At 36.0% G+C, this 20,509-nt stretch overlaps 2 protein-coding genes across 4 annotated transcripts in view; one reads left to right on the plus strand and one right to left on the minus strand.

Moving 5' to 3' along the window:
• LOC126754146 (thioredoxin-like protein 4A) overlaps positions 1 to 17,548 on the plus strand; it is a 183,190-nt gene extending 165,642 nt beyond the window's left edge. The window contains exon 6 of the mRNA XM_050466077.1: positions 17,445 to 17,548. The gene's annotated coding sequence lies outside the window, so the exon portion shown is untranslated. The remainder of the gene's footprint in view (positions 1 to 17,444) is intronic.
• The window catches only part of LOC126754145 (mucin-5AC), a 198,298-nt gene that overhangs the window by 162,890 nt on the left and 14,899 nt on the right, over positions 1 to 20,509 (minus strand). The window lies entirely within an intron of this gene.

Below are 20,509 nucleotides of genomic sequence, written 5' to 3' on the forward strand. Positions count from 1 at the left end.
GTTTAAAATTGTTAAATATTTTATTATATAGGTCTATTTGGACCAAGAAATCGATATAATTTTATTTTTTTTTTTTTTGCTTACCCTATTGTATATATGTATAAGTGCAGAAGAGTGAACAGTATAAACTGAAACATAAAACGATTAGGAAAAATAGTAACCTTCTGCTTCCTCTTTAATAGCGTAGACACCGCGTGCACGGTTATAGGCGAGTTTACAACAACGCGCCAGTCGTTCTTCCCTTTCGCTATTTGGTGCTAATTGGGGATTCTAAGTGTAGTCTGGTCCTTCTCCACTTGAACTTTCCAAAGGAGTGAAGGTCTTCTATTTCATCTGCTTTCTCCGGCGAGCACTGCGTCGGATACTCTCAGAGCTGGAGTATTTTCATACAATCAGACGACCTGACGATAGCCAGCGTAGCCGCTGTCTCTCAATTTGCTGAACTATGTCACTGTGATCGTATATGTCGTATAGCTCATCGTTCCATCGACTGTGGTATTCGCTGTGGCCAATACACATAAATCTTCCGCAGAACCTTTCTCTCTTAAACTCGTAACGTCGACTCATCAGATGTGGCCATCGTCCATGGCTCTGCACCATATAGCAGGACAGGGATGATGAGTGACTTCTAGAATCTAGTCTTTGGTTGTCGATAGAGGAATTTACTTCTCAATTGTCTACTCAGTCCGAATTATGATTATGTTCTCCTGGAGTAAATTAAAGATGTCGCACGATAGGTTGTCGTCTTATCAGAAATCCCGTTTGGTATCGAACGGCAAGGAGAGGTCCTTCCTGATCCTGACATACTGACGGTGCTTTTGCTCAACGTCAGTATACACGGCCGTATTGGTTTCGGAGGGATACAAAATTATGTCAAAAGAACTTTTAAAATCGACGAAGAGGTAAAGTGTGTCGATGCTTTTTTCACGAGTTTTTTCCAAGATTTGTCGCATAGTGATCCAGTCGGTTGTTGATTTTCTAGACCTGAACCCATACTCATAAGGTCCAATCAGTTTGTTGACGGTGGGCAGTTGCAGTCAAACAAAGAGAGAGGCCGAAATACGTGAGTACTAAGAGCTGGACAAGCTCGCCGACAGGATGAAGCGAATAACCGAAGACCAGAGCATACTCTTGTAGAACCACCAGAGCTGATCTAGTGACTGATGTCCAGAGCATACTGCAATTATCTCGCCTGCTGAATGGCAGTGAAAACATAACACGAGAAGATAGTGAACCCGATTCCCCAATCGAAGTCGATGGAGCAGATGTTCCATTGCCCAACCATGGAGCAGTTCGAATAGGAAAAACTTATGTATAGTAAAAATATAAATTGCCCTCTTTTAAGACACTTCCAAAATTACATACCACTAGACTAGAATACCCCTTTAAACAAAATGACCCTAAAAAAATCAGGAAAAAGACGGCGATGTTTCCTTAATGGAAAATACTAAAGTTAGGGATACTATAATAACGTCTAAGTTAAACGAATTGACTTCTATTGAATCTGTTAAAAGACCAAATATTAGAGAGTTTGTGGGAGTACTACCACCACTGGGTCCATTGAGCACAACAAGAGATTCTACAATTACTGATATCAACGTGCGAGCATCTGTTTCAAGGATACATCGATAGAATGCGTTGATTCGCTGGGGAGTACTTGCTACAGATATTCGAGCAAAATCTTATAGGTGGGATCTACCAACTCCGAGGAGTCTTCACTAATTGTGAATTGATTTATAACTAATGTGTAGTTAAACTAATAGGTTCTTTAATCTCTACACCTTTATATTCTATCGAAGCGAAATACCCAAGACGGAAGTTTAAGATATTGGTGGAATGAAAACGAAATAAGACTGTCGACTTCTCCTCGTTTTTACCCTGAAACAGATATTGTTCTTCATCTAACTGCATTCCTTAGCAAAATAGCATGAAATCGTCTTCCAAAAGTTATCTTTTTTATTTAGTCTATTTTTGACAAATGTTTTCGTGAATCTCCTATCCTACCCGACCCTCCAGTTGACAGCGCTATTACGCTGAAAATTTTGACTTTCCTAAAATATCAAAAGAGCTTGCATTATATGCATACAAATATAAAGAGAGAGGGACAGAGCGGAACAAAAAGAACGGAATGCGGCAAATTCACATAAAGGTAACATGTTGCATGTAACTGCATGATGTGGGTGTAATTACATCTGACTGCACAAACATAGCAAAGTCATCTGTGGACACTCACACACAACTGCGAAACAGTGTCGCAGGTCATGTACTGGGCCCAACGTTGTTTACTTAAGCAGGATGTAGTTGCAAGTTGGCGCATGAGCGAAGCAAAGTGGGTGTATGTGTGGGTTAAATTAGAGCAGATTCGAGTGACCGCAAGCCAACACAACACAAACTTACATGGACAGAAACATAATTGAGTGTGGGTAAACGACATGAGCAAAAACAATGTTAAGAACAACGAAATGCCACAACTAAATGCATATATGGCCAATGACAATGTGGCCTACGAACCGCACTAACCTTTCGTGGCAACAATGACAAGCGCTTCTGGCTCGTTACCTCTGTCTAGTTGAGTGCCAGCTGCATTGTCAGTCAGTCATTCAGGCAGTCACTCAGTCAGGCTCTACCTGTCTGTCCGACGGTCAATGGTAGTTGCAGGCGAACTGTTGCCGCCCACGGTCGGCCGGGTTCGACCGGAAGTGCGTTGGAAATGGGGGCAAATTGATTTGGCAAACATGATGAGCACGCGAATTTCCGAGTGAAATTAATTAAACCAGCATTATTCGTAGAGCACATCCTACACACACACACACGCACTCAGCCACAGGTAAAGACGTACTTCCGCACCACTCGAGACAGAGGCTAATTTAAAAGCCATACATGCTATTAAATCTGTCGCCGCACACACTCATGCATACCGTTAGTCAGTCGCATGGGTAGTTTGCATATTTTAATGCACGGGATGTGCAAGTGTTTATGTTTATGCACCATCGGTGCAATTAGTGTCAACCGGCGCTGCTTGAAAATGCAATATTGCTAAACCGAACTTTCCCCCTCACTTCTATACAGTGTGGTCCCGTATTTCGATAGCTAGTTGTCTATGGCCAACTAATTGCTTAGCTAATGAGCTGGCAACGATAGTGGCCGGTTCGGTCTGCCCGCATGATGTTGGTACGCGAGTGCCGGTAACACGCTTGCTTCCGTTTGGCTGGCGACTGGCGATGGCATAAGCGCGCTTTTAATGGCCAATTCATGGCTGATAAAGTTGCTGCTGTTGCATTTAATCGCTCGCATAAAATTAAGTGGGAGCGGCAAGTAAGCCATAACGTTTTAGGAAACAGGAATTTGCATGCGCCCGGAAGTACGAATGGCTGCAACGGTTATTGTGGCTATTTGGGATTTTAAATTACAACAAAAAAATGTTTTTATAAAACTTCAAAAATACAATTTTGTCATTATTAAAAAAACGTATGCTTTTCACTGTATTAAATGTGAAATTAAATATGATTAATCGGACATATTTTAAACTGAAGTATAAGTTCTAGTAAAAAGCAAAATTTTTCATTTCCAATAGATGACTTTAGTACTCTGTGTCTCGCGTTGTAAATATTTTAACCTAACTAAAATGGAATCTTCAAAATGGAACGCCATGTATTGAGTAGTCGAAAAAGTCTTTTCGTATTTTTCAATTGATGACTACCAATCACATTATAAAAATTAAATTCGGAAAGTTGAAAAAAAATAATATCTGTTCAAAAATTAGTGAAAATAATGAAGAAAGTCGCTATATTTAGAAATTTTTTAGTAAAAATGGGAAGAATGCCACGCAAGTCACTAATAAAATTTTTGAAGTTTACGGAGATGATGCCTTATCAGTTCGTGTAGCACAACAATGGGTCGCTCGCTTTCGTTCTGGAAATTTCGAAATTTCGAATTACACTGATGAAAGTTTTACACTGATTAAATAATATCACTAGCGAAATAATTACAAAAAGTGGTCGACCAAAATGGTACACATTTGTTTATTTATTTATTATTGTAAATATAAAAAAAATAAGTTAAAATTAAATTAGTAATACGAAAATACTTTTTCGACTTCCCAATATACTCATATGCCATATAAGTTGAGTAAAGAAATGTTACTCATACGCCATGTATACTCATATGCCAACTAACAAAACTTGAAAATAGTGAAGAAATGTTACTCATACGCCATGTGTGCTTTTTTTTAACCCAACTAACAAAACTTCAAAATGGAGTACTTAAAGAAATTAATGTTGCTCATACGCCATGTATACCCATATGTCATACTATATGAATGGAATAAACGAATGTTACTCATACGCCATGTATGCTCAAATATTTATGTCCCTTATTTTAATATATGGGAATTTTACGTACAGATGTTATTTTGTCTACAAGAGCATCACGGAGCATCACGATAAACAAAATATGCGATCAGCTTATATTATATGACGTTAGAAAGATTAGATTTCATAGTAAAAAAAAAACCTTGGAAATTTGTGTGACCTCTGGACCCAGTATTGTTTAAGCACGCGTCAAAGACAGACACTAGTAAAAAGAAAATATGCCATATTTTTCAGTTTTTCTTCAATAAAGGCGAGAACACAAGCCAGCCGCAGAAAATTTGAAAAGTGTTTATGGTCCTAATGTTTAACAAGCAATCAGGTTCAATTTTAGTTTCGCAAACTCTGTTCCGGTTTTTTTGACCCCAATCAGACACATTCTGGAGGGTCAATTATTGAAATTATCGATAAAGTAATAGATAGAAATCGGTGAAATCGACCATCGTTTTAGCACAGTTTCGATTACCCAGGCGGAAAATATTGTAAAACAAGTACGGAAGCCATTGAAGTACCTAAGTTACATATATGGCGTCTTGGGCGAGTTTTCAGACGATTTTATTCATTGTAAACAGAAATATACACCGTTATAAGAAAAACAAGTTCTCTCAATTTTATTAAGATAATTGCTGTATAAAGTCACCCGGAAGTTCGAAAATCTTTACAGTGGGTTAGGTATATACTATTTATATATGAGGACTAAGGGAAGAATGGACCCGATCCAACCCATTTCTGACACAGAGATATAATACTATCAGGAAATGATTATATCTGAATTTGAATGAGTCCACATATTCAGTACAAAGAGGCATGTACAGTTTTGGTTCGATTTGGGAAATATTTAGTCATGTGCCAACAGCTCAAAGGCGTTATTCGTTTATCTTGATATATCCGTATTAATTGATTCTTGATTTGTGTACTGTAAAGTTAAAGTTTGAAATAGAATTTAAATTGACATTTGTGTTACTTATATGGAAAGTAGGCGTGATTGTATTTTCACCCAAGAAGCACCGTAACATATCCACACAATGTCATGTAGCAAATTTAGTTAAAATCGGTTGGGAGTTCTTGAGATATACAGGAGACATGTATATTAAACTTATTAGAGTGCGGGCGAATACTTTTCCAAATCTTTTGCCCATAGATGGCCTTTGCTATACTTAGTTATAAGTGATACATACAACCGTTAGGTGAACAAAACTATTATACTCTATATCAACATGTTGCAAGAGTACAAAATATGGAACTGTTTGGATACAAAAAAGAATCTCATGGACCGTATTTTTATCGGAATCTCAACACAATCGATCCATTTCTCAAGCGGATGGTTACTGGTAATGAAAAGTGCATCACTTATGACAACATCAAGCCAAAACGCGGTCGGTCGAATAGCGGTGAGCCGACGCAAATGGTCTGGACGGACGGTCAAGAAGCTTTTGTTATGGGCCAAGCTCTTAATTCCGACTTGCATTGTCAACAATTGGACCGTCTGAAAAAGCAATCGACATCATTCCATCAGAACAACAAGCCACATACATCGATAGTGGCTCTCCAGAAACTTCGGAATCCTAGTTGGAGGGTTCATATGCATCTACCTTAAAAACTGGACCTCAAATCAAACGATTTCTACCTGATCCTGTCCATGGCGATTGATTTTGCTAGTGAAAAATTCGCCTTAAGAGAATCTTGTGAAAATTTACTGTCCCAGTTTTTTGCCAATAGGGACGAATTTGTTCAAATGATTGCAAACTTTTCACTTGCATTTTTGTACTCTCGCAATAAGTTGCAACAGACTACTTATAAGTTAAGGTACACCTGTTGTCAAACACGAGGCTTAATAAAATCTAACACAAAGGTTAATGCTATAATCTATGCTAAACCTATTCTTGCACTCAATTCTCAATTTAGTATGTGCGTGGCATTCGCTGACTGGTCAGCATACCGCTAAACAATAACTCCCGCATAGCTCGGTTTTCCCGCCAAGATCTGCAGCTCGAAAGAACAACAAAAAACCGTTTCTACGTGGAGCAAAAAAACAAGTCAGGTCAGGTCGAAGTCGAATGCTAGAAATCATTAAGCAATAAAAAATAAAGCGAGAAACATCGTTGTGGAGGTGAAAAAAGGCATTTTTTCTAATTTATATAATAGTTTTCTTCACCCAAAGCTTGTTTGTTAAAGTGAAAATAAATCAGGACGACGAGAGCTTCTGATATGCATAACTCCGTCCATTCGGAAAGTTGAGTAAAAGCAAATTATCTTGATGAAACTTATTCCTTCGCACACTGATGACGATGACATTGTAGAGGGGAAAATATCGTTAATTAAATGCCAAATATTTAAAATATATTTAAAAAAGTAAACGTAACCCCTAATTAGCTTAGCGTTCGAAATCGTTTCATAACTTTAAACACGCGCAGATACCGAATATTACGTCCACAAAGCCGTAACGGTTCATTCGTATATACATAGGTTAAGTTAAGTTCTCACTTGGACAACTCAACGCCGGTCCGTTGTGTTACCTAAAGCTCTTATTTACTGAATCATAAGACGCTCACAATCTATAGGGCTGGTAGTTCGGTCGAAAAACGCGTAAAAACATTTTTAACCCTTAAAAATTCAGCCACGCTTCTCCCATTGCTTTTCGCGACTTCAGATCATCCGTAAATGATTATTAACTTAGCCATTCCGCGCTTAATTTAATTCTCGTTTTTCTAAAGGCGCCGTAGTTAAAAAATAAGTTTTTTAGAAACTTCATAACTAAAATAAATTACTGTAAATTTTTTTCTGTTTGTACAATTTAGTAAATCCCAAAATAATCTAAAAAACGGTTAACTAAATATTTTGAATATAATTTAATAATCATATAAATAACACGCAATTCATATTTACATTTGCTATTTTTATATTCTAAAAAAATATATATTTGCGCCATTGAATCCTAGCAAATATTATTTAAATAAATATTCCACCACAGACATACATATATACATATGTCGATCACATTGTCATTGCCACAGATTGCGGCATGTTTTTATAACAGTTTTATTCCACATTTCTTTCTAAGATAAATATTTGCAATGCATACATATATACATACATACATAAATGTATACATACACATATATATTTAAATGAAGCGGTGAGAGTATTAAATTTTTAATGCATCTAAAATTGCAGTTGAGGGCTAAAGCGCTTAAAACAACCCATTTCTATTCCCACTACACACTACGGCTACATTTTTAATTTGGAATGCAGTGAACAAAAGCAGTTTATTATAGTTTTACCCCCAAATAATTGTTAACATTTGAAGTGGAAAAGTATTTGCAGTAATTTTGCTCCCTTCTATGTTTTGGTATGCAAATTATCCAACTGATGATGTTTCTGCCTTGCATCTCCGTAGCCGAGAGTGCATTTCGTGTGTTGTTGGCGGTAATTGTAGCATTTATAATTGATTACTGTATTACCTATGTACATATATAACATTTGAACGTTGCTATTCAAAGCCAGTCAACTAAAAAGTTGTTCGAAATTAAAAATTTTTACCCAAATTACATACATTAGTCAGAATGAGCTTGCTTTCAAAACCAAACAAGGAAAATCCCAGAATTTTTTTCAGGTTAAACTGCACTAAAAATAAATAAATCAGAATTGTTCGTAGTGGTTGAAATATTTCAGTGAATTTTTAATGATAAAAAGAAAGTTTTGTGAAATGGATAGAAAGCGAAAAGCAACAAGTGACAGTGAAAGAGATATAATCGTGAAGTTATGAAAAGAAGACTTTCCGTGAAATCGATCAGACAGTGGTTTTTAAAAATTAAGCAGTATGTGAAGCTTGAACGCAAACTTTTTCTGACTAGTGTATGTAGTTTAATGTCATTTCACTTGTGATTCAATTTTGACCTGATCTACAATGTAAAGGCCACCTAAAAAGTTGTACCTTCAGCATGCTTGCCATCCAGGATGATTATAGCGAGCTTCTTAACTTTTCGATAGCTTCTTGAAGATTTTTCTCCTGTAGCCATTCTCTTAATTTCTGAAAACAGGACAAAATCCCTGAACTAGATCTGAATCCAAATCGTACAATTTTGCCATCCTTTTCTTTAATTTGTGACACGGAAAATCGGTCGATGGTGAACTCTTCAGAAGAAATGATACTTAAAAATATCAACCTGATCATGCGGACTGGGCCCTCGGGGAGCGGGAAGAATTGAGGCATTATCAGCTGAATTGGAGTTGTATTGCAACCGGGTGCCAGACGCAAAGTACGGCAGAAGTTTTAGATGGGCCTCGAAGTGGTAAGTGTGTCCATTCCACACTGCCAATTGGTACTGAAAATGCCTGGCAACGTATTTATTTCATCCGCTGTGCTCTTGAATACCGTGAATTAAGGCTGTCGTCAGCAGACACCCACGATAATCACACCATATTGTATATATGCGAACTAGTCCCTCGGTTTTTGAGATATCGGGAATGTTTTTTCATTCGAGGAGATATTTTCACTAAATTTTCAACGAATTGCTATTCAAGGCATCAGTAGAATCTCCAAAGAAACTGATCGGACCACTATAGCGTTAAGCTGTCATACGAACTGAACGATCAAAAAAAAATGCTTAAGTTTGGGAAGCTTTTTCATTTGAGAAAATATTTTCACGACATTTTACCTGAGTTATTGTTTAAGCCAATGGTGCGATCTTCGAAAAAAATGATCATTTTGAGTCACTGGAACATATAGCTGTCATATAACTCCAAAAGTCACAAAAATAAAAGTCGGTTGACTATGATGGTAGCCGATAGACATGCTTAATGTTCATTTTGGTACATAATTGGTTCGCTAGCGGCTCCTATGATCGCTCAAGCAGCCATATACTAAAGGATTCTTAATTTTTTCTCGGTGCCATATTATTTTTAATTAATATATGCATATAGCTGTCATAAATGTCAATAACAAAAATAACAATAATTTATATTTATAAAACATCAAAATCATGTTTAACTGCATCTCGTTGACTTGCGAACTTTCCTTTCAACCGCACTAATAGTAAAAAGTCCCAAAATGCCATTGCAAAACCAATTCGAATCACTCAGCAACAGCGTTCAATAGAAGTTACACACATCTCCTGACTAAACAGATTAATATGCAAGCCCTTGAAGCATTCAGCTACCAAAGAGCATAAATTAAGAGCCAAAAGTACCAGCAGCTGCTCGACAAAATTTTACGAACATCAAATACATGTATGTACGCAGGCGCACAGCATTATTTGGCAATAAAAGTTTGATTGATGACTCTATTGAAGCAATGAACACATTCCATTTCTAATTTTATTTTCCAAATTTTTCTCGGTTTTCCTAAAACTGCTACAAGCCACCTGAAACTGATTTACCCCCCTCACCCCCCAGATGTGAACCGTTGTTGTCCATGAACACTTCAGCACAGTAACTTTTCATTGCAACAAATCCCAACTGACAACAGCTGTTGCTTGCTCATTTATCGTCGTCGACCGTCCTCCTGCTGCTTCGGCTCGGCCCGCAACACTTTCTACAGCTTTTCAGTACAGTTTATTGCAATTTACTCGAGTTGCAATTTTACAAATTTACCCTTGGTTGCTCGTTTTAAATCCTCAGCAGCTGTGATCCTCTTATTACTAACTCGCCCTTCTCTTTTTGCATTTTGCTGGGCTTTCTTACCATCATATTCACAAAAGACGTTGCTTGCAGTGCAGAAGCTGTGCAGCAAGCGTCCAACCTAAGCTTCAGCTCACATTCACGTAGCCATTAGCATATTCATACACATATACACACACATACCTAGTACATATATATGTACAGTGGCACGCTGCATATTCTTTGTATGCTGCTGTGCTAGAATTATAGTCTTCCGTCTCACCTTTGGGCTCTTCAAGCTTCGTCTTTATGGCCGCATAATTCCATTAGCTCTGATTTTACTATACACTCATTTGGTATTATGCACTCTAAAGTGTGGAAGAGTGTAAAAGTGCAGCACACTTTAGTGCTAAATAGAGTATACGTATCATAAGCCTAACTATATATGTAGCTAGACTTGTCTGTATATATTATGAAACTGGCGCTACATTAAAGAGCTTGGAAAAAATGAAGCTATAGAGAAATAAGAAATCAGGTTGTAAATAAGCTCTCAGCAGCTTTAAGACATTTATATATTAATTATATTTCAAATATTTGTGGAACTAAACCAAAGTCTTCTCAAAGACTAATTTCAGTTTCAATGTCCCTGACAATGAATAAAAGAAGTGTCCAAAGAAAAGTGTTTTATAGTGAACTTTTCAGTGCTGAATTGAACTGAAAATAGTATTTTAAACATTATTTTCGATTTCTCAAAAGTTAGTTCAGGCTGCATCCGAGAGGTTTATAACATTAGGCTTAAGCCTTTCTGCATTGGAAACTTGAGAGTAAAAGTCTTGCCCTGGCGTCATATACGATACAGACATCACGAGAATACATTATAGAACACACTATGTACTTTTTCAGTTGAAAATTCAGACTGTTATGTTAGGTTAGATGATTGATAGTCCTTTGGGATGCCATTGAAAATAAAAACTCCTGTGTTCAAACTTATAAATAAGCAAAACACTTTATAGCCAATATAAATTTGCATAGGCCTTTAATTTCTACTCCTGCTAGCTCGGTGGGATGTCTGAAGATGTACGCTCCCAAGTGTTTAAGTCTTGACCACCCAAACGCAGGACAGTACATGCTTCTGCAAATGGCTTTTGATAAGATTTCAAACCTTACAGCATGAACGCCCTATTGACGTGGTAAAAGCCTCATAACTAGGGAGAGGCTAGACTTACTGAGGGCTATCCATCTAGTACCAAAAAGCTTTTTCGACAGCATATATACCGATGCTTGGCCCAAGGCCGACCGAGCTTCCGCGAGCGCAGCTATCTCGTATTGTAACAGAAGGGTATACCGAAGCACCGACCCGCTCCCATTCTACCGATAGCGGTTCTAGGTTTCATAATTTTCTGCAATTCCACTATGGCCCGGCCAGTCTTATCACAAAGCCACTCGATGCTATTGACAGTGAGGTTAGGCATTCCTCGACCTACCCTGAACGCACTGTAAATGAGTTGAAGGCTAGTATCGCCGCTTTGCTAACTGAGTGATTGGTCTCTGAAGGAGGCTGCACTCGGAAGCAGCAGATCTACTGCTACGATAATGGCTGCACCCTCGGCTCGGAGGACACTGCTATAGTCAGGAAGTCTGAAGCTGTAGCAAAGAGAGCTCCTGACAGTAAATCTCTGCACTAAACTTCCCACTGCCTCTCTCCTCCAACAGCTTCTTCATACCTACAATTTTCTCTTCGGTATATGGGCAGAGAAGGAGCCACAACAGTTCGGTTTGGCGACTCCCTGACCTAAGTGATCCGGTATGAAGTCAAAGAGTGTGAGGGTATGCGAGTGCTCAGATAAGTGTTCTCTTAAGAACCCAGATTCTCTGAGTCTGATAGCCACTTTCGCAGCCATTCACTTTCCTACGATGTCTACGCGCACTATATGTAGGATGACATTAAGCGCTCCGCCGGTTGAAATAGGAAGCTGAATTTTTTTGAATTATCTGCCCGATTGTCATACGAATTTCAAATTGAGCTACATTTTTCTTCGTCGTCTAGTCTGAACTGTGCGGTCACAGAAAAAGTAGGTAGGTAACCCTATCATGAACACAAGTATTTCAGTGGCACAAAGCATTCAGTGGTGGTGAAGTAATTGAAAACTTGTCTCATGCGTGCCGTCCATGTAGCGCTGTTAATAGTGATAACATCGCTTCCTGTACTTTTTTTTTGTTTTCGAATTCGAATCGAAATTGTATCGGGCCAAATATGATCTCAAGTGTATTAAGAAAAAAAAAATCTTCTTTAATTGATCTTTATTGTTATTATCTTCAACCAAGTCTCTTACTCTGATCAGTTGACCCCAATTTGGTTGGATTGGGTGGAGATGGATTCTCACAAGTACATATATATTTATTCCGCAAGAAGGTATCGTTTTTTAAACGACCTTATTTTATATAAACTGACTTTCTCTTCTCGGTCCTTTGCCCAGTCAAAGCCAAACTGTAAAATCGGGGCTAAATTACTGGATTCTTTAAAATACATTTTATCGAAAATTTCATATTATTGTATTGGCATATTAAAACCTAATTCTATACTAATTCTACATACACTATATGATATTAATAAATTTGGAAAAGTTGAAATACAAAATACGTTTTTCGCAAAACTGACATGCTTCTGCTTATATTACTGACACGCATATTTACATATACATGTACAAGTATGTATGTATCCACGCATTGTATATGTGGTATGCGCACTCTGAAGGGATTAAGATGTACTTACACAATGGTTCAAGCAAACTCTGGCGAAATAATAGCGAAATTTAAAAGAACTTTTAACCACTAAACTAAATAGATATGTTGGCTATCGTAGCAAGAGTATATTTACTGTATAAAGAGTTGCAGTTGAGCACTTTTTAAGGTTTATAAAACTATTATGAATATAGTATATTTCTGCAGAGAATTATTCAGTATCAGTAGTTGTACCCTTGCAGATCATTGTAAAAGTTTTTTGTCTGTAATTTTTACAGCAGCTGGCAACACTTTAAAGTAATCGCGGTAGATATAGAGTTAAATATGCGTATCAGAATACTGAGGGCCCTTGGCTTTATATTTTAGAAACGATAACTCGATATTAGGGTCTTACTCCTTCACCCAAAAAGTGAGTATAATGAATAAATCTCACGAACTGTTAGATATACTACATATGTATATATTCCGCTCTTCGTAAAATATCTTCAATAATTTTTTAGTTAATTAATTTAAGCAATTGACATAATTCAGCGAATTAAAAGGCATTGGCTACGCTTGCTAGGTCATGTCGCTCTGAAAACACTCCAGCTCCAGACATATATTACTACATAATGTAAAACAAAGTCGTTCTTCTGTTCCTATGTCCCTATGCATACTTAAGGGGCTATACCAGTGTGACGCATGAAGAATTAGGCGATTTAGTAGAATTTTTTTAAAAGAAAGTACTAGATTGAATGTTTCGACGTTCTGTGGACGTAATAAAGTATATTTTAACCTATATTAATTTTTTTTTTTACAAAAATATTGAAAAATAACGAGTTATGTGCTGTCTGCGGAAGTGCCGAAAAAAAAGTGCGCTGGCATGATTCCGGTCGAATGAGTAGCTGAAACAAAAAAATTCAAAATGTTTAATAAACTTAAATATATTTTCTATACAATGAACTACGATCTTTAAAAAATATCAAAAATTAAGAAAATGGCGTAGTTTTGAAAAAAATTCGTTTTTTTTTACGAAAAAAAAAATGGTCGTTTTTTTAATGCCAAATTGACAATTTTCAACCAATCAAAAAGATCGTAGTCCATTGTATAGCAAATGTATTCAACTATACCGAGTTTTAATTTGAAGTCGATCGATCACGTTGAGTTATGATGTCAGCATTCGGGAAAAATCTCGTTTCGAGAAAAACGCGTTTAAAGTTTCACTTATATATGTTTGCACCTCTGAGCGGTCGCTGTTTATAACGCTGCCATTCAAAAACTATTCAAGATACGACCTTGCCGATTTCACAGGATATTTTAGAATATATAAACTATCGAAAAGCAAAAAAAAAATTTTTTTTTAAAGTATCACACTGGTTTAGCCCGTTAAATCTTTAAAACTATCCAACGGATTTTGATGCGTTTTTTTTAATAGATAGAGTGATTGAAGAGAAGGTTTATATGTATAATAACATCAATTAAATAGTGGAGAAGTACTTTTATTTTTAAGGTTTCTAATGTGTTGTAAATAATTATATTTTTCTCCGCTTACATTGCAAACGCAGGCTGAACCCTACGGGGTTTATCAAAATAATGTACTAAGTATTGTCTACAAAAAAACTCCGCGATGGTACATATACGACCATCTCTTATGGATGCCCCACAATAAAATTTTTTGTCATTCTCTATTTACGACAAATAATGGCCAAAGTTCGAAACGTTTTTAACCAATGCAGCGTTAATCCTTATTCAATTAAATATCTTAATTACTTGGACTTAGGTCATAACCTTGCTCGCCGACTTTTTCGTCTTTCCACGCTTGAGAACCGGTTCATCATGTACAGTCCACTAGAATGGCTGTCGATTGGACTCCAGTGTAAAATGATGAAGCCATGTTTCTATTGTCACACACCGACGCAAAAATTCGGTTTTATTACGATTAAAGAGCACTCAAAGACTCCTCACAATCAGCAATTTGTTGTTTTTGTTAGATTATCAACTTGTGAGGCACCCACTTTGCACAGGGGCGTCCACTGCCTTCATTGTGCTCGGTGCTTATTTCGCCTCTTTCCAACTAAGCAAAACTCTTTTCAACAGCGGATTTCTCTGGGGCAGAGCCAAATTCAACAGTATTTTCTTCCTAAAAGCAATGCTTTATTAACACACGAAATGTTTTATGAACCATATTTTTTGTAAACTAACACAAGTTGCTTCACAAAAATGCTATATCTTATTGACTAATAGTTATGATCTAATTAATAGAAATCATATAGATCATAGTAGCAATATTATCTATGTGTCAGCCACAGTAAAGCGTGGACGGGTACCCTAGCATACTATATGTATACGAGTATATAAAACGTAATGAAAGAATTTGTCCACATATTTTCTTTGCCTTTCAAGATTTGCCGGTGTATATGTGAAAAATCTTGGATTTTTTCACTTTCTTTGATTCAAAATGGTATGAGCTTATGTTAGGTTAGGTTTAGAACCTGATTTTTCGCGAGATCACGACGCCGGTCTCACTTGGACAGCTAAAAACGCCTGTCCGTTGTGATGCCCAGAACTCTTAAGTATGCAGCAAAAATATCAACGCTTCTAAAAAAGGCGCCTAGAGCCAGACACAAATTTATTGAACCGACTAATAACTACGCCAGCCAATTTGCCGGGTTCGTAGAAAGTATGGCAATCAAGATGCTTCAACCTAAGTCTGGCGAAAACTGTACAGTGAAAGGGAAAGCCTCTGGTTATCTCCACCTCATCTTTCTCCTTGTAACTTTGATAATCTGCGTCCTGCAAAATCTGTAGCCTCACAGCTTGAGTGCCAATGAGGCAGTGTTCAGTTAGACAATCTATCATAGCGGCCATGTGAACCCTATCAGAGCTTTCGACAGAAGACTCCCACTCAACCTTCGCCTTGAGCTTCCATCCATTCATAAAACAGCTCACTACTCTTTCTTTCCAGCGACTCCACCCTACCCACATACCCTCGGAGGTATATGCGCGGAGGAAATGCAGCGTGAACTAGGCTCCCCGGCGCAGTGGTCCAAATTATCAGCAATACAATAAAAAGGGGAGAGGATTTCGGAATGTCCCTTTCCGGACTCTTCATATGTCCGGCTTCCCGGAGTCTGATAGCATCATTTGTAGCAAAGTATTTGCCGGCTATATTCACGTGTGCTACAAGTAGTGTGGCATTAAGTGCCATCGTTCCCATGACAGACGGATCTAAGTAACCGGAACGGATCCGGACTTCTATCCGGCCAAGGGCTGTCAACTCGACACGATTCCTCGAAATTACTTCAGGAGTATTTTCTGCCGCTACAACAACAACAATAGAACTGGTTGTTGAATACGTTATAGCTGTTTAGGAGTGTGGCTTCACTGAGTGCCTTCCACAAGACAAACACACCATAGAACAGTATTGGCCTAACAACGGTTTCATAAATCTAAAGCACAACTTTTGGTGTGAGTCCTCACTACTACCCAATAGCTTCTTTATAATAACATTAAGCTACCAAATTGTTATTCGTTGGCTTGACTGACTCACGTATTGTATCACGAATATATCGGTAGTTATGGAAGTCATCTAAGTGAAATGTGGTAGCAGAGCTTTTCTTAACATGTTAGCATTAGGTTCCCATGCATAAAATCTGTCCATACCTCACCCAACGCCTTCTATAAACGATATCAAGGTTCTTGATATTCTAGTTAACTTAATAACTTTCAGTCTTTCGAAATAATCGCCAGGCCTTTAATTATTACAGACGACTTAATCGATCCATGCTTTCAGAATTCCTATGCAGAAATCTTCATATTTGTAAACTCTCATCCCTTCACTTTTCATTAAGCCTTATTGGTTCTGTAATATTTAGATTTCGTAGATAAGTGTATCCATAATTGAAGTCATGCACAAAATTCACGAAATTGATTTATTGTAGCTTTATTTTGGCATTTTCTGATTGAGAACTTAATTCCAGTACGAGAAAATTGATTCACTGTTTAATTTAAATAAAAATTCTGCATTTTTCGAAATGCAACTAAGCGGCTAATGCGCTTATATTTTGCCTAATACGTGCAAGCTTTCATGAGAGAGCTTATTCATTTCTACATTTTTCATTTCAAAACTATTTTATTAAATGAAAATAATTATTTTCCACATATTTTAAATTGAACTAGCATGCTTACTTGAAAATGTCTACACAAATTATTTATTACGCATTTCAAATGTCGCAGTTTAGTGTCAATAAATTACCTAATATTTTCCAGAGCTCATAAGTGAAATATACGAAATGCATTTTACTTCATATTTTAATAAAGTGGGATTTTTCAAATATTGCAAGGAATTTTAAATGCAAATAAATGGGAGGCAATAAAATATATTTAAATAACTTTAAATAACAAGCAATTGCCAGCCAGCCATTATATAGGCTACCATGCTTTAACGGTATTTTTTCTCGAAATGTGTGGCAATAACCGCAGACAGCCTTCCAATATTATAAATTTACTAGACCCATAAAATGTATATACTAGCTGTCGCTTTAGTTGTATGTGTGCGTTTTTGTCTCTAAGTGTTTATGAATTTATGGTCTAATGCACTTTGCTTGGACTACAAATCTTCTAGAAGTATTTCCTGAGAAAATAATGCAAAATTTCTCATTTTATTTGTAATAAATTAAACGTTAAACAAAATTATGATTTAGTTCCAAAAAAAACTTTCAAGTGAAAATATTTAAAATTTTTGTTTGCAAATTTCAGAAAGCTGCTTGTGTACATATATATATATATATATGTAAATATATAAATGAGCCTACTAAATGACGCCATTGTTTCGTTCCGGACGCAGCAGCCAAGCGTTATGAGGTAAGTGAAACGTGTCTATAAATTTAGTACCCTCGTATAGTAAAAGCAAAAATGTTCAATGAAAATAATTTAAATTATATGATATATAGGCTAGGGTGAGCCAAAAATTCTTGTAAAATTTAAGTGTTAAATTGAACCTATATGCAGGAAACAATATCCTACTTAAGCAGGATTTCTAGCTTCATTGTCAAAGCTGTCGCTGAAAACTCGTTTTCGTTAGTGGTTATATACAGCGAATTTTTCAGAACTTTTTCTAAGAAACCTTTTAAATTTATTGATACAAAATTTTTTACACATATAACGGTATCTTTTATCTGTATTTTAAGACTTAGTATTATTACAAATATTTATTTGGAAAGGAACTATAGCTGATCTCTGGGCGCACCTCTAAAAAGAGACGTTTTGCGGTGAACACTAAATCTCTGAAATTAAAAAACCGAACAGATTTCGTTAAAGTAATGTTAGATCTAGTAATTAATCAGTAAAATAAAATTGTTTGACAAAATGACGGTTTCTCAAAAAAATCGATTTTCGACCAAATTTCGGCCTTAGATTGTTTATAAAAAAATATTAATCGGTGAGAACAAATCTTCGATTTGAGATTAATCGGCTTAGCCGTTTTCGAGTAATGTTGGTCATCGAATTTGAAAACACCATTTTGAGAAAAACGCGTTTAAAGTTTGGCATGCACTTCCAAGCACACTGAAACGCCTTTTCAAATTTGTGTGTAACTTCGAAAATGTTCACCGGACCGATATGATACCTATCAACTATATTAAACCCCTTAAAACCACTATAACTTCCGTTTAGGATAAACAATTTTACTACGCGTATACTTGCCGAGCATAAACTTTTCTAAAAGAAAAAATATACCCCCGGAAATCAAAAAAATATCAGTGATTTTGTCACAAAAAGATCGTTAGAATTTTTGAGGTACTGGAGTTATCACCGAACTTTTTAAATAATGAGCCGGAAAATTGCGCAAAGCAACAAAAGTATAAGCATTTTTTTAAATAAATCTGGTTTATAAAATAATCTTTTTTATATTAAATTGCGACAAATTTTAATTAAATAACACTAAAACTGCATATTTCGATTTCATTTCTCTTTTGAAAGCTTTTTAAGGTACGATTTTTAGAATTAAAGCAAAAATCCTCAAGTAGTTTTTTAGGAAAATTTCTATAAAAAAACAAGAAAAAACGTTAACTTCGACTGCACCGAAGCTATATACCCTTCACAGGTGCATTTCTTTTAATAACTTTCTGTCCAGTGTGTGGAAGCTATATGCTATAATAATCCGATTTGAAGAATTTTTAGTCAGTGTCAAATTTCGTGAAGATAAAACGTCAAATGCGAAGTTTACAATATATGCCCTTGATTCCGATCGTTCAGTTTGTATGACAGCTATATGTTATAGTGGTCCGATATCGGCGATTCCGACAAATGAGCAGTTTCTTGAAGAGAAAATGACGTTTACAAAATTTCAAAACGATATCTTAAAAACTGAGGGACTAGTTCGCATATATACAGACGGACAAACAGACAGACAGACGGACATGGCTAAATCGACTCAGCTCAACATTCTGATCATTTATATATATACTTTATAGGGTCTCCGACGCTTCCTTCTGGGTGTTACAAACTTCGTGACAAACTTAATATACCCTGTTCAGGGTATAAAAATTGCGATGTAAAATATTGTATTCTAAACTGCTCAAATGTTATAGTATTTTTAATGAAAATATAGTTTTTTACTTATTATTTAAATGGGAAATTTTTAGCACCTCTCGTACACCTTTTGGCGTTAAGGGGATATTCTGGTTTAGAAGAATGAATTTCAGTTAATTTTTGAAAAGTAGTAAAGAAAGTCATTTAAGTGGTTACATAGGTTTCCTCAGGTAAAAAACAGCATTTTTAAAAAAAAAAATTCTTATATAAAAAATTAAAAAATCTATTAAAATTTTTTATTGTTACGCACTTATACTATTAACAAAGAAACTCTGAAATTTTTGGAAAAAAATATTTGAAACTCGGCCATTTCGACGCCTTTTCCGGTGACCCCTCGGCAAAAAGATGCGCCCTTACAGAATCATCTAAAGTAAAAAAAATACGTGCTTTATTTTAAATCTTAACCTAGAACTTGAACGAAGGAAAAAAACTGAAAATTTGGATTTTTTGCAGACATTTTTATAAAAAAAATTTTAAAAACTTCGGTGAAAATTTCGCGACTTTTTTTTTAAATAGTTGTAATCGAAAAAAAATCCTTCGTCCAAGCCTTTAAGGATTGTATCCGTGTAAAATTTTTTTAAGATCGAGAAATCTTGCCAACTGACTTCAAAAACAAAGTTTCGTGAAAAAAGCCTTTAAAGGCGGCTAACCTCGAACGCAAAAGTTCTCAAGACTGTATCTCCAAAACTATTAATCGGCTCAACTTGAAAATTTAGGATAATATTACTGAGGTTTTGTAGAATTCAATAAGACTATAAAAAATATAAGCTTTTTGACACCCATAACCCCATGGAACCCCCTAAGGGGTATTCTAGACTAGAGATATGAGTTTGAGGTAATTTTTTAACTGTTTTTTTTTTTAATTAAAGTATAGCAATTAATATTTTTACTATTTATTTTTTTATTAGTATAATTATAATTTTAAATTCATATTAAAAGAATGCAGAAAAAATTAAAAAATAAAAAAGGTAAACATTTGAAAAATTAGTAGCTGATGAAGTAAGAGGTCTCAAAACATTTAGACGCCACCATACCCATGATTTCAAGCCTTCTAGCAATTGAAATCAAACAAAAAAAAATATGTTAAAACCGCTGGCATAATGTCGCAATGTCTGGTTTTACGGAAGAATTGGAAAAAAATGTTTACGAAGTGGTGACTGCCTGGAAAAAAAAACATTTTTATACCACTTTTTATGATTGTTTCGATTTTTTTTTTTTAACATTGAAATTTG

Source organism: Bactrocera neohumeralis, chromosome 3 (genome assembly GCF_024586455.1).
Source record: "Bactrocera neohumeralis isolate Rockhampton chromosome 3, APGP_CSIRO_Bneo_wtdbg2-racon-allhic-juicebox.fasta_v2, whole genome shotgun sequence".
NCBI classification, from domain to species: Eukaryota; Metazoa; Arthropoda; class Insecta; order Diptera; family Tephritidae; genus Bactrocera; species Bactrocera neohumeralis.